We start from the raw sequence: 15,957 nt of genomic DNA on the forward strand, positions 1-15,957 counted from the left end.
CCTGCTTACTGAATTAAACCTTCTTCTGGGTTTGCACAATAAATAGAACTAGTAATGAATCATTTGTGCTGGGTTTCCAGGCATGCTAAGCTCCAAAGTCCCTCTCCTTCAATTAAACAAGGTTAAAACTAATCAGGCTTAGGGTGTTGGGTGAATGCACTTACTAAATTTGCAAGTAAACTGGTGTAGATTGTAATTAACCTGGCTAATAATAGTATCCTATCCCAAAATGGGGGGGATTGTATTTTACTATGATTATTACTATAATTATAGGCCACAAAAAAGTACACATATCTGGATAAAATTGACATGCTAATATAAAAATAGAGGTGCATATTAATAGTTGCTCTCATTTAAGCACAATAATTCTACATCTTTTTATAACATGAACAAGACTGCATGCCTGCCACTCAATAGACTGTCCTCATGGTGGGGGAGACAATACAAGGCCATTTCTTCCTTTATCATTCAACTAAAGTTGAAGAAACTTTCAAAGAATGGAGAAAACCGTCTTCTCCTAAAATAGGACTTCTCGTCTCATGGATTGATTTATCCCTTATCTACAGCCTTGTAAATTGTGGCGGCATCTGCAAGAAACTATCATGCAGATCATGGCCATTGTGCAAAGGCCACACTATATGATGTTTGCCTCTTGTTCCATTTACTCAGGGTTTATTGGCATTGTAACCCCAACAAATCAATTGAGAATAAGACATTCTGCTGTTCGTCAAAGTGGCCCATCAAGAATGGGATTTTCTGCTATTTCATCACTTGTTCCTGATTTATTGAAGAGATGCACAGTTTAGGCTAACATCCCATAATAAGCACTTAATTAGTTAAGCTCTCCACCTCTGGCTGTGTTTTTAAGACATGATAATGATGTACTGTTTACCTCCAGACTTTTTCTCGGACATTCTTCACCATAGCTTAAGCAAAATGCCATGTTACCTTTCTTTGTTCCAGTAATTGTGTGTGTGTGTGTGTGTGTGTGTGTGTGTGCTGATATATATATATATATAATTTTTTTATTTTTATTACATAGACAACACATACACACAACAATGAAAAAAAAAACACAAAAAAACACAAAAAAGAAAAAAAAACATCATCACATATACCATGTCATTTGGTTACAGTTGTTTTAACATCCATATTCTCGAATAGTATTTACCATCTCAGACTGTTCATCTAGTATAACTAAATACCTCACTTTCATTCTACAATATATATTCAGTTACCATTAGTATTATTTTTTTTCAGAAAATATACTTATGTTCGTTATTATCCTTGTACTTCATACTTTCAAACAGAGGTCTTATTCCTTCATTTTTCAACAAAATGTCCTAAATAGTCACTACATATATATACCAATTTTCAATTATTCCCTTATTAAAATTATTTATCAGCAACGGGATATCATTATAATACGTTCTTAACATTATACATTATATCACCAGTCCTCTATTAAATATACATAAAATCATTATTATCCTTATCCTTTTTAAAGCAAAAAATTCTAAAATATTCAATTCATAGATATATTAATTTTTCATTGTATCATTGTTATTTATTTCACAGCATAGTTGTATCATCATTTAACTTCTTCAATTAAAGCATAAGTATATCATTTTTCATTTCCAAGTTTTTTTCCCCCTAGCCACCAATAAAACAAGTCCCATATCTTATAAAATTGCTCGTCCTCTTGTTCTCTAATTTCAAGTGTCAATTTACTCATTTCAGCACAATCCATTATTTTTCGGATAACTTCTTCCTGTTTTGGTATTGTTTCATTTTTCCAGTTTTTTGCAAATACGATTCTGGCTGCTGTTAACACATTTACAATCAAATATTTTAAGTCTTTGTTGTAGATTTCTGGTATAATCCCCAATAGAAAGACCTCTGGTTTAAAGTCTATTTGTTTGTGTGTCATTTTCTCCAACCACATGTGGATTTTAGTCCAGTATCTTTTAGCTTCAATGCAAGTCCACCACATGTGGTAATATGAACCCGGTATCTGATGACATTTCCAACACTTTTCTGATTTATTCTTGAACATTCTTGCAATTCTAGTTGGGGGTAGATGCCACCTGTAAAACATCTTATACAAGTTTTCTCTATATGCAGTAGACATTGTCATTTTATAATTTTGAGACCACAATTTCTGCCAATTCTCTAAGTCAATCCCATACCTAAATTTTTTTCCCCAAGCTATCATAGTTTCTTTAACTTGTTCTTCTTGCAATTTAACCTCCAATAAATATCCATATAGTTTTTAACTACTTTTTCATCAGTACCTGTTAAAATTTTGTCTAACTCAGTCATTTTATTGTAAAAACCTTTGGTTTTTCTATCTTCATTATATCTAGATTGTATCTGTACATATGAATACCAGTTCATTTCTATCCCTTCTTGTTTCAACTCTTGAATAGATTTGAGTTCACCCTCTGCATTCAATAATTCAACATATCTAACTGTTTGTTCCTTTTTATATATTATTGGATATCAAAATGCTTCAATTGTTGATATCCAGACTGGAATTTTTAAGTAGTGTAATCTTTTTACCTTTTCCCAGTTTAATAACAACACCTCCCTTATATAATGTCTTCTAAAATAACCATGTGCTTTAGTTCCCTTATACCATAAGAAAGCATGCCCGCTGACAAAATTATTCAGCAGTTACAAATACAAAATTAACACTTCCTATAACTGAAGCATTTGTGGTCAGCCTGTTTGGCTGCTTCTGGTAAGTATCACAGTAGGTATTAGCTCACTGTTGATCCTAACAGTGACTATCAGCAAAAGCATGGACAAAGTGATTAAAATGGACCAGCTGAAGTTAATTCATGGATCATTTGCTAAAGTTCCCAAATAGTTTGCTAGCAAGTTAATAGCTCTGGTCCTCAAAGGGAAGCTTTATTTTAGGATACTACAATGATTATGACATGCATGTATTCTGGAAGACAAGGAAAACAAGTCAAAAATGCTATTAAGAGAAACCTTATCAAAAACCCAAAGTTTATATTAAAACATGCCAGCTGTGGATGATGCATACTCTTGCAATTGGAATGCTTAACTTAGATCAGAAATAATTTCACATTGCAGATGAAGCTATGACATTGGTTCACTCCTCACAGTGGGATGATGGCAAGGTGTGAGGAAAAAGTGAGTGTATGCACAAGGGGGTTGGCCAAGAAATATATCAAGATGAAATTGCAGATAGGTCACATTTGACTGTGTCCTCTGCCTGTCAGGAGATGCATTAAGTTATCAGCTTCTTATGACTCACCAGATATCAGAATTTAATTGGAGCTGATGCTAGGTGAGTCTTGCTACAAAGGATAATGTAACAGGGAGCCTATCTTCATAGTCATTCGCTTTCAAGTGTTAGTGCAAAGAAGGAAAAAAACCACATTCTAACATGTACTTTTGAACTCCCAGAATATGCCAAGAAATATGGTTGTTGCACATCTGAACGGAATCCATGCACCACCTAATGTAGGAAAATTGGTTGTAAAAGAAATAATAGCAAACAATTTGAATATCATCTGGACCCCATATGTGTTGGGTAGAACAAGGTCCCATGATCCCCTGACCAGATGTAAAACAATAACCTGTGAAGGAGGGCAGGGACATGTTTTTTAGAAAGATGACCTGCATATTTTGTTATTTAACCTGTTTTGGTATTAAAGTCTAGCCTGTATTTTTTGGATCTCCGAGGAAAGGTTTCCAAAGATGGACAAAGATGAGCAGATATAGATAAAGCTGTAGAAATTCACCAATCCTGGTTTGTGTTTTGTTAATAACAGGCAATAAACATGACCAAATGAAGGAATTTAATTTCTTCAGGTCAAGATGTTTCACCAGAGGTTGTTCTTTAAGTCCTAAAGCAACATGTGATTCAAAGTCTGAAGCCATTAGTTAGGGCATGTAAATAATACAAAAGACCAGAGGTTTCTCATAAAATCTATCCAAATTGATAATATAAATGGATCCACAATGATCCAAAAACAGCTTACCAAAAAACAAGGTTGAATGAGGTTGGGTTCATTCAATTTCAACTAGATGTTTCATTTCAACCAAAGCATTTCAGTTACTCAACAATACCTAAGTGAGGAAAAAAGTGTCCTCACATACCTATCCCCAACTCAAAGGGCATAATGTTATTTTGGCACTTGAAGGAGAACGTCCAATTTTCATAAGTGAAACAGTTCTAGTAGAAAAAGGTTAGTGCAAAAGAGATTAAATAACACTTCTCTTCCCCAGCAGCCCAAACAGTAGCATGAAATTGGTTGCTTACCCTTCTTAGAAGAAACACCAGCAATGTTCTGTTCTCATCTATGTCCTTCCAGTTAATAGAAAGTACTGTTATCCTGCTCCAGATGTAGGAGATACAAACTTCTGGAATTGCTAACAGCCCCAGATCAAAGAACAGTTGCAATGTATTCTACTTCCTTTTGCAGGATCAACTTCCTAGATGCATGTATGCATTAAGATGCAAGAGATTGCTCTTATTCCACTCCTGTTAAGAGAGAGAGAGAGAGAGAGAATGAAAGAGAGAGAGAGAGAAAGAGAGAAAGAGAGAGAGAGAGAGAGAGAGAGAGAGAGAGAGAGAGAGAGAGAGAGAGAGAGAGAGAGAGATGAGCAAAAGCAATTCCCAGTTTTAGCTGTTAGCTTTAGTCTAATGCTTGTGCGGTAATTTTAATTGACACAAGCAAATTTTAATCTATGCTGCTGAGACTTTAGTCTTCATTTCTTTAGTTCCTGAAGATAAATTGAGATTTGGATTGCTACTGTAATATGTAATTTGGGTCGGAAAAAGAAAGAACCCAATTAAAATGGCACTTCCCTCTTCACAATGAGTAGTAGCTATTGTTAAATAGAGTATAAATTACATTTCCCTTAATATCAAAGGGCACCTGTATCAATATTTTAATAATGGGCAAGTCTGTTTTCATTTAAGAACCCTATTGATCAAGTCTCATTAAAACAAGAAAATTTGTAACCATTTCAAGTTGTTGAAAAGTAAGAAAGTGACTTAAGGCTGTGAAGAAATAAAAATGAGAGAATGGAAGCTTTCCCAGGCTCAACACGGGCTGAGAGTCAGAAAATAACAGCGAAATGGAAAATAGATTATCATAATTGCTACCTCCATCACTCTGAAGATGTTTTACCCTTTTTGCCCTGATATTACCCTGATATTATCTAGCCCCCAAAGCAACGTCAACCAAATCTCTAGCAGCAGCAGTAAGTGATTAAAATGGAGAACAACTCTGGATTTATAATGCTTGCTTTCTTATTATCATTGCATCAAGCTTTGATGATGCTAACCAAAATGTCCCTTAACTCGGAGAAAGCATCTTGTCTGGGAAGCTTTGCAAGAGGATATGAGTCCTGTTAATTAAGGAAGCTCTGGAGATCCAGCTTCATATTTACATATTGTATCAAAATATGCATCAGCACTTGAAAGTTTGAAAAGCCAAGGGAGGCAACAAACCAGAACACAGATTATTGTGCTATCAGGAACAAGGTATTCACATAAGCATACACAATCCCCTTGATTGTCTTATCACAAAATAAGGGCAAGAAGATCCCACGCTACCTATGAGAATTATTCCAAAGTTCCCTTCTTCTTTGAAGAAGTTTCTAAAAGAAAGTTCAAATAAATTGAAGGAAAATACAGAACCATTTTACACACACACACACACACACACACACACACACACACACACACACACACACAAAATATGCAACTATTTCAAGTTATTGGAAAGTAAAGAGGTGACTTAAGGCTATGAACAATTTTAAAAAATAGAGATGGGAGCTTCCTCAGGCTCACTATAGACCTGTGATGGCGAAGCTATGGCATACGTGCCACAGGTGGCACACAGAGTCATATCAGTGGGCACATGAGTCATTGCACTAGTTCGGCTCTAGTATGCCAGCTGATTTTTGGCTGGCCTGCCCACACTGCCCTTCCCTTCCCAGGAATCTTCACGCAATGCCAGGTAAGTACAGGGCTCACACTGAGGCTCTGGGAGGGCGTTTTCAGCCTCTGGAGGTCTCTGGGGGAAGCAGGGGAGGCTGTTTTCACCTTCCCTAGGTTCCATGAAAGCCTCTGGAGTCTGGGGAGGGTGAAAAACAGGCCTACGGGGCCCACCAGAAGTCGGGAAACCTTGGGCCTCTGGGAGGCTGGGGGGAGGTCATTTTTGCCCTCCCCAGGCTCCAAAAAAGCCATGTGCGCATGTGTGGGGTAATTGAGGGGGGTGTCACACATGCATTAAATTATGGGTGTGGGCATGCACGTGCGCGCAATAGCATGTGAGTGCGTGTTTTTGGCACCCGAGAGAAAAAAGGTTCACCAACACTGCTATAGACTGAGAGTCAGAAAATACGCAGAGAAATGGGAAAAGTTGGCTACAATTGCACAGAGACCAAGAACACTATTGCTTGTTCCCATCACCACTTGGGCTTCTTCTGATGATAGTGAGAACAGTAGGCTGATGACTATAATTTGAAGATTTTGTCGGAAGCCAGCTGCTAGCCTTGGGGGGTTGCCAAGTTGCAGATAAAACACAAAGTCATGCTCCCAACCAGTTCTCATCTGTGTGTTCAGAGGAAGCATATTGTTTCCAGCCACAACCCAAGACTCCTGGCTCCCTTCGCTTGCTGTGAAACAGCTGCTTCTGCTTTGCTCACCTGCCAGTTTCAAGGTTAACAGGAGTCTGAATGGCAGATTTGCAGCTTTCTTCTCTTTTGGTAAACTTTTACATGTCCTGAACTACGATTCCTAGGCTTGGGAATATGGAGAATAACTGCATTGGTTGAGAATTTGGGGAGCTGTAATTCAACACTTCCAGAGTATGCCAGGTTGAAAAAGCAAAAATGCCTAGCAAAAATGTTAAGAGTGTGTTGCATGAGATTGAATAAACAAAAAGCCATCAAAATTTATGCTTATTGATTATCAGTAGGGCCTACTGATTATCAATTTCTGCAATAGGGCAGAAACCCCTATCCATTGACTGTCATTTTAAGGATCAAGCATGATGGCAAAATTACACCCCCACATTACAACATCTGGAATTCTACCCAAAGTGTGTTTAAATTGTGGGTTTTCTAGTGGACAAAGTTTCTAGCGGACAAAGTTGCTCGGTTTCGGTCGGACTTGGACTCCGATTCCGCAGATCCAGCCGAGGCACAAGGGGATAATCTGGTAGACCATTGCTGGGTTGAGTTTCAGGATGTTGCCCCAGAGGATGTGGACAAGGCCATGAGAGCTGTGAGTGCCTCCACATGTGTACTGGACCCGTGCCCCTCCTGGCTGGTTGCTAACAGCAGGGAGGTGACACGGGGCTGGATCCAGGCGGTTGTTACCGCCTCCCTTCGGGAGGGGGTCTTTCCCCCCGCACTTAAAGCGGCGGTGGTGAGACCCCTCCTGAAGAAACCATCTTTGGATCCAGCCGTTCTTAACAATTATCGTCCAGTCTCCAACCTCCCCTTTGTGGGGAAGGTTGTTGAGAAGGTGGTGGCCTTTCAGCTCCAACGGTCCTTGGAGGAAGCTAGTTATCTTGACCCATTCCAGTCCGGCTTCAGGTCTGGCTACAGCACAGAAACTGCTTTGGTCGCATTGACCAATGACCTCTGGAGAGCCAGGGACGGAGGCTACGCCTCCATCCTGGTTCTCCTTGACCTCTCAGCGGCTTTCGATACCATCGACCATGGTATCCTTCTGCGACGACTGCGGGAGGTGGGGGTGGGAGGCACTGTTTTGTGGTGGTTCTCCTCTTACCTCTCGGACAGGTCGCAGTCGGTGTTAGTTGGAGGGCAGAGATCGACCCCTAGGCCCCTAACATATGGGGTGCCGCAGGGTTCGGTCTTGTCCCCCCTACTTTTCAACATCTACATGAAACCGCTGGGCGAGATCATTCGGCGGCATGGGATAAAATACCACCAGTATGCGGACGATACTCAGTTGTATCTGTCCGCCCCGTGCCAACTCAATGAAGCGGTGGACGTGATGAACCAGGGCCTTGAAGCTGTTAGGGACTGGATGAGGGCTAACAAACTCGTGCTCAACCCAGATAAGACCGAGTGGCTGTTGTGTTTCCCTCCCACTAATTCGGCAAGTATTCCATCTCTCAGGCTGGGGGGTCAAACACTACGCCCCTCAGACAGGGTCTGCAACTTGGGAGTCCTCCTGGACCCACAGCTGACTTTTGAACACCATTTGTCAGCTGTGACCAGGGGGGCATTTGCCCAGGTTCGCCTGGTACACCAGTTGCGCCCCTACCTGAACCGGGAGGCTCTCACAACAGTCACTCGTGCCCTTGTGACCTCTAGGCTGGAGTACTGCAATGTGCTCTACATGGGGCTGCCCTTGAAGAGTATTCGGCGACTTCAGCTAGTCCAGAATGCGGCCGCGCGAGTGATTGTGGGTGCACCTCGGTTCACCCACATAACACCTATCCTCCGCGAGCTGCACTGGCTACCTGTCGATCTCCGGGTACGCTTCAAGGTGCTACTTGTCACCCATAAAGCCCTTCATGGTAGTGGATCTGGGTACTTGAGAGACCGCCTACTGCCAATCACCTCCACTCGACCTATTAGATCCCATAGATTAGGCCTCCTCCGAGTCCCATCTGCCAGTCAATGTCGACTGGCAACCACGCGGAGGAGAGCCTTCTCGGTGGCAACTCCGACCCTATGGAACGATCTCCCCATGGAGATTCGTACCCTCACCACCCTCCAGACCTTCCGCACAGCCCTCAAAATCTGGCTATCCCGTCAGGCCTGGGGCTAAAGACTGTAACCCACCCGAATGGTATGAATGTTGTGTTTTTTAATGACGTACTGTCCTACGTGTTAAATGTTTGTTTCCCCCCCCCGCTTTTCGAGTTGTAAGCCGCCCTGAGTCCCCCCAGGGAAAAGGGCGGCATATAAATAAACTTAAACTATAAACTAAACTATAAACTTTTACCTGTACCTTACCTGTAGCAAACTGTTTGCTACCCAGTCACTGTGAGTGAGTTGGGCAGCTGTATCAATTACTTTAATCAATCTTAATAAATCTTGAGGATTTGGAGCTGGCCCTTCCCCCTCCATATCTCAACCATCATATAATTATGTGAGTTGTAATTATCTCTCTGTTGAGAGATCAATAAGAGACCTGGGCAAGATCATTCACATCTCACAAAAATGTTTCAAAAGATCTTATTCTAACTCTTGCATAAATCACCCAGGGAACCTTGTTCTTGGGTGGCATATAAATAATAGCCATAATGACACTTGCACCATGCAGGGGACTTGATCATCTACTGTGCCTGACAACTTGTAGCTACATATTCTTCAAACTTTGACTTTTACATTCACTCATCATGCATTCCCTCTCTGTACAGCCACCAGCTGTTTGGACATTTGTTCCTCTCCCTGACTGACAAATCTCCAAGAGGCAGGCATGTTGCTATCAGAAAGGTCAGAGCAAAAGATGGTTGGGCCAAGTATGAATGAGTTGCCAGCCTTTTTTTTTATCTGGTGCCTGGAAAAAAAGAGACCCAGCTGCCAATCTGGAAAAAGCTGTTGAGGGACACAAGTCATGTTACAGTCTGTCCTAAAATCCTGGTTGGAGGGAGAGGAGAATGTTTGCTAGTTAAAAATCCTCTGGTGTCAAGGTAAGGTTTGTCACCCAATCGAACATCTTTAGGACTGCTGGTTGTGAGTTGTAAAAATCCAGATGGCCATCAGCAAAGAGTTCAAGGTTTTGGCACTTCTTGGCTGCCAACTAGAAGTCATCTCAAGGTTTCCTACCCTGATTTGAGAGTGCTGGGTAAGTTGAAAAAGGATTTCAGGAAGAAATGAATATGTTATTCAAGTGATGGACAAGAGTTGGAATCTTGCCATTCTCCATAATGGAGATGCTGTGCCCTAGATGTAGAGTTATGTACAAGGAAGACAATTCATGTTCTGGAGGCCAAACAGCTAAAATTGATTTAAAGTGATTTGACTGTCCCTTCTCGTGACAGGATATCAAATCATGCATTATTTGCAGATGGAAAGTCCCACATATAAATCAAAAATCCTAAAAAAGGCAACCACGAAGCTTTTATTATCACCATATGAACTCTACCAGGCTGAGAGTGATGCTCAGATCTTGAAGCTTAAATTCCACATCTCATTGTACTGCTCCAGAAATAGCTCCAGAACTCTGAGTTCCCCTTCCAACATTTATATTCATCAATGAGTTGGCTTATTCCTCACTCTAATTCCATTTGAGGTGATCTTCCTAAACCATCAGAGGCCAATTGTGATGCCCAACTATTTTGGAGAATCACCTGCTTTGTAGCACAAGGAGATAGCAGCTACAGATAGCAGACCAATGATGCAGCAGAAAGAAGATTAGCTCCAATCTACCACCCAGATCAGACTGCTTCCCAAAAACCTGATTCACTGATTAAGAATATGAAAGTTAAAGAAGAGCCAATGAGATGTCATGGGGAAAGTGCTGGACTAGAAGCTTGGAATCCAAATTCTAGTCTCTGCTTGACCATGAAACTCACTGCGTAACTATCAGAGTTCTGCATAACAATCCACCAAAAGTAGAACTCCGAGACAGGTACATTCCTTCAAGAACATGTTTATTGGAAACATCATACTGGCACAGCTAGTAAAAACTAACTCTAAAAGTTCCTGCAGTTTTCACCTAATTAAAAGAGCTAAAGTCCTCCCTCCCCAATGGCACGGGTCACATTGTCCAATGGATACAGCTGGCAGGCTGCTACTCCTCTCCTCCTTCAGCAGCCACCTGCTGGAGATGACCTTGGTTCCCACAGGAAAAGTTTTGGGTTTTTTTGTTGTTGTTTTTTTCAATTTTTTATTTTATCAATTTCATATATACATTCACAATTATATGATCTCATAACTGTTATTAATAATATGTATTTATAACAATTTTTTCCCTACAGTTGACAATATACTTGAAAATTGCTTTCTTACCATCCCATAGATCCATCTTATCTTACAACGGTCCTACTTCTTCCCTCCCTCCCTCTTTCCTTCCCTCGTTTCTTCTCTCCTACTCTGCTTCCTTCCCTCCTTCCTTCCCTCCCTTCTTCCCCCTTCCATCCCTCCTTTCTTCTCTCCTTCTCTCCTTCCCTCCTTCCTTCCCTCCTTCCTTCTTTCCTTCCCTCCTTTCTTCTCTCCTTCTCTCCTTCCTTTCCCCCTTCCTTTCCTCCTTCCTTCCCCCCTTCCTTCTCTCCTACTTTCCCTCCTTCCTTCCCTCCTTTCTTCTCTCCTTCTCTCCTTCCTTCCCTCCTTCCCTCCCTCCTTTCTTCTCTCCTTCCTTCCCTCCTTCCTTCCCTCCTTGCTTCCCTCCCTCCTCCCCTTCCTCCTTCCTACCCCCCTTTCTTCTCTTTCTTCTCTCCTTCCTTCCTCCTCTCCTTTCCCTTCTCTCCTTCCCCTTCCTCCCCTTTACCCTTCCCCTCTTCTTCCCATTCCTCCCCTCTTTCCTACTCTTACATTCCCTCCCATTCTTCCTCTGCCTTTCCCTTACTCCTATTCCTCTCCTTTCTCCTCTCCTTCCTATCTTTCCTTCTACTCCTCCCTCCATCCACTCTATCCGTTGTTGTGTTTACATATTCTCCTCTTCAGGGGATGACCTAGTTCTCTTTTTTTTTCTTATTTGAAAGTTATATAAAAAAGGCAAGATTTACAAAATACAAGATACAAAAATAGATAAAGCTCTTTACATATTTTCATCTCCCATAGCTCGTCTCGCCTTACCTAGTATAAGACTAGGTTGCTAATTCCATGCAGGTAGCTATAACGGATTACCTATCAGCTTTTCAAGTTTTTCCAACGTTGTGGTCTAATGGTATTACTCGTCGGTGAATTCTCACCTCTAATACATTTCTACTCTCATTTGTCCCTCTGTCTCTGTGTATTGTTTATTTGAGTTGTTGCTTAGATCATTTTAAGTTAGTCAGCTATCTCCTTTTACATCTGAGTCCTCACTGTCTCATCAAGCCATTTGTATAATTTCTCCCAGACTTTGTAAAAGTCTGTGTCTTCTTCTTTGTTGATCCGCATTGTCAATCTGTTCATTTCCGCTAATTCTAAGATTTTATTCATCACCATTGTACTAGTGGGGGCATTTTCACTCTTCCAGCACTGCACGTAAGTGATCCTTGCTGCCGTCAAGATGTGGACGAGAAGGTATTGATTGGTGTTACCTATTTTTTGATCTGTTATCCCTAATAGAAACATTTCCGGCTTAAGACTTAATTTAATTGACATGATTTCATTCAGCCATCTTAGCGTTCACTTCCAATATGTCTTAGCCACCGGACACGTCCACCACATGTGGTAGTACGTGCCCAGTGTTGTTTTGCATTTCCAGCATTTGGCCGATAATTTTGAGGAAATTTTTGCCAGTCTTGTCGGAGGGAGATGCCAGCGGTAGAACATTTTGTATATATTTTCTTTATAGGCCATCGACTTCGTTAATTTCAGGTTCCACTCCCATACCCTTTCCCAGTCATCCAGGTCAATTGTATGGCCGATATTCTGGGCCCAGGTTACCATAACTTCTTTCACTCTTTCTGCTTCCATTTTTCGGATCAGCAAACAGTTATATATTTTCGAGATTAAATTCTCGTCTGGTCCTATTAAGATTTTATCCAATTCCTGGTCCTTGTCCTGAAAGCCAAATTGTGCTAGATCTGATTTGTATTTATTTTGTATTTGAAAGTATGGCCACCAATCAATATTTATTCCCATTTCAGCCAAATTTTCCCTGGAATTTAGTCTATTTTGGTCATCTAACAGCTGTTTGTAAATAACATTTTTGTCAAAATTTATCAGATTTGGATATATCAGGGCTTCCGTTGGGGATATCCATTTGGGTAGTTGGATATAGAATTTCCTTCTAATTTCCAGCCAATCATTAATCAGTACCCCTCTTAAATGGTGTCTTCTAAAATAATTGTGGACTTTGTTTCCCTCACACCATAAGTAATTGTGCCACCCCCATTGCAAGTCGGGGCCCTCTATCGTTAGGATTCTTTTGTTGGTTAACATTACCCACTCCTTTATCCACATTGTTGTTGCTGCTTGATGATATGCTTTTCATTCCGGTAGGCCCATTCCACCTTGCGCTCTTTTATCTTGAAGATGCTTATATTTTATTCTAGGCTTTTTGCCATTCCACACAAAATTTCATACCATTTTATCCAAATCGTTATTAAATTTTTCTCCTAATTTGACCGGTGCCGTTTGTAATAAATAGAGTATTTTTGGCAAGACATTCATCTTGATTACTGCAATTCTTCCCATCAACGATATTTGTAGCTTCGACCAATTTTTTAAATCTTTTTGGATGTTTCGTAATAGTTTATCATAGTTATCTTCTTTTATAGAAGAGCATTTCGCAGATAGCCAAATCCCTAAGTATTTGATCTTTCTAGTTACCTTTAATTCTATTGCTTTCTCTAGTTCTTCTATCTGTTTTTTGGGAAAGGAAAAGTTTTGGTTTTGACTGTTAGCCAGTCTATCTATTTTTGCCCCCTCCCTTCCCCCTTTCAAAGTTCGTGGCAACTATGAGGCAGCAAAAGATGGCTGCAGCCAGGTCAGTTTGAGAGTTGACAGTAACTCTCAAATCAACATCTTGAAGCTACTGTGATTGATAAAACTAAAGGAGTCCTTAGTTCTCTCTGAGTTTGGTTGTTTTCTGGCAGATGTTTCATTACTCAAACTAGGTAACATCATCACTGCATGAAACGAACTAAGCTGAAAGAGCACCGAAATCCCCTCATTCCAACTCTGAGCTACAAACATTATGTTTTATTGGTAATAAAATTAGGGCACATCTAGACAGCCTTTAAGAGGAGAGGAGGAGAGGAGGATATAAATAAATAAAATAAATATATAACCTTCATTTAATAGCAAATGCATTCCAATATTAGATCATTCACCATGCCAGAAACGCATATAGAAATTGCTTATACTAAAATAGTAAAATCCAGGTTCTTTCTTTTTGGATTTATTTATTTATTTATTTATTTATTTATTTATTTATTTATTTATTTATTATTTATTTATTTATTATTTATTTATTATTTATTATTTATTATTTATTATTTATTTATTATTTATTATTTATTATTTATTATTTATTATTTATTATTTATTATTTATTTATTATTTATTATTTATTATTTATTATTTATTATTTATTATTTATTATTTATTATTTATTATTTATTATTTATTATTTATTATTTATTATTTATTATTTATTATTTATTATTTATTATTTATTATTTATTATTTATTATTTATTATTTATTATTTATTATTTATTTATTTATTTATTATCGCAACAACAGAATTGTATCACAGCAGCCAGTTCTTTCGCCAGATTTGGCATTGGTTACTAGTCGGGCCCCACCCAGGGGCCTAGGACGTGGTAACGTATTTTCGTAATATGCGTGCAGATCCAAGCAGTGCGGCTTTTTACATTTGACTGATGGTGATTTTGTCAATTGTAACTGTTTTGAATGTAATTCCAGTGCTTTTGGAATAGCACCCAGTGTGCCAATCACCACTGGAATTACCACTGCTGGTTTGTGCCATAATCGTTGAATTTCAAATTTTAAGTCCTGGTATTTTGCATTTTTTTCATATTCCTTCTCGTCGACCAGCTATCACCTGGTATTGTGATGTCTATGACTGTAATCTTATTTTTCTCAACCAGTGTGATGTCTGGTGTATTATGCACCAGTATTTGTCCGTTTGTATACAAAAATCCCACAAGATCTTGACCATCTGATTTTCAGTGACTTTTTCAGGCTTATGTTCCCACCAGTTTGTTGCTGTTTTAATATTATAATTTTTGCACAAATTCCAGTGGATCATTTGTGCTACTGAATTGTGCCGCAATTTATAATCAGTCTGTGTGATTTATTATTATTATTATTATTATTATACAATTGTATCACAGCGGCCAGTTGTTTCGCCGGATTTGGCATTGGTTACTAGTCGGGCCCCACCCAGGGGCCTAGGACGTTGTAACGTATTTTCGTAATATGCGTGCAGATCCAAGCAGTGCGGCTTTTTGCATTTGACCGATGGTGATTTTGTCAATTTTTAACTGTTTTAAATGTAATTCCAGTGCTTTTGGAATAGCACCCAGTGTGCCAATTACCACTGGAATTATCACTGCTGGTTTGTGCCATAGTCGTTGAATTTCGATTTTTTAAGTCCAGGTATCTTGCGATTTTTTCATGTTCCTTCTCGGCGACCCTGCTATCACCTGGTATTGCGATGTCTATGATTGTGACCTTATTTTTCTCAACCAGTGTGATGTCTGGTGTATTATGCACCAGTATTTTGTCTGTTTGTATATGGAAATCCCACAAGATCCTGACCATCTGATTTTCAGTGACTTTTTCAGGCTGATGTTCCCACCAGTTTATTGCTGTTTTAATATTATAATTTTTGCACAAATTCCAATGGATCATTTGTGCTACTGAATTGTGCCGCAATTTATAATCAGTCTGCGCGATTTTTTTACAGCAGCTGAGTATGTGATCAACAGTTTCATCAGCTTCTTTGCAAAGTCTGCATCTGGCATCATCAGAGGATTTTTCGATTTTGGCCTTAATGGCATTTGTGCAGATAGCTTGTTCTTGCGCAGCCAGGATTAGTGACTCTGTTTCTTTCTTTAATGTACCTGTTGTTAACCATAACCAAGTTTGTTCACTGTCCACTTTATCTTTTATTTTTTCCAGAAATTGGCCATGCAGTGCTTTGTTCTGCCAACTCTCCATTCTTGATTTTATCACATCTTTTCTGTATTCTTGTTTTGTCTGTTGGGCCTTCAGTAGATTTTTGTTCTTTACTTCGATTAATAGATGTTCTTGACTTTCTTTTAAATAATCAGCCAGTGCATGTTTTTCTTCTTCAACT

Source organism: Thamnophis elegans, chromosome 12 (assembly GCF_009769535.1).
Source record: "Thamnophis elegans isolate rThaEle1 chromosome 12, rThaEle1.pri, whole genome shotgun sequence".
In the NCBI taxonomy this organism is placed as follows: Eukaryota; Metazoa; Chordata; class Lepidosauria; order Squamata; family Colubridae; genus Thamnophis; species Thamnophis elegans.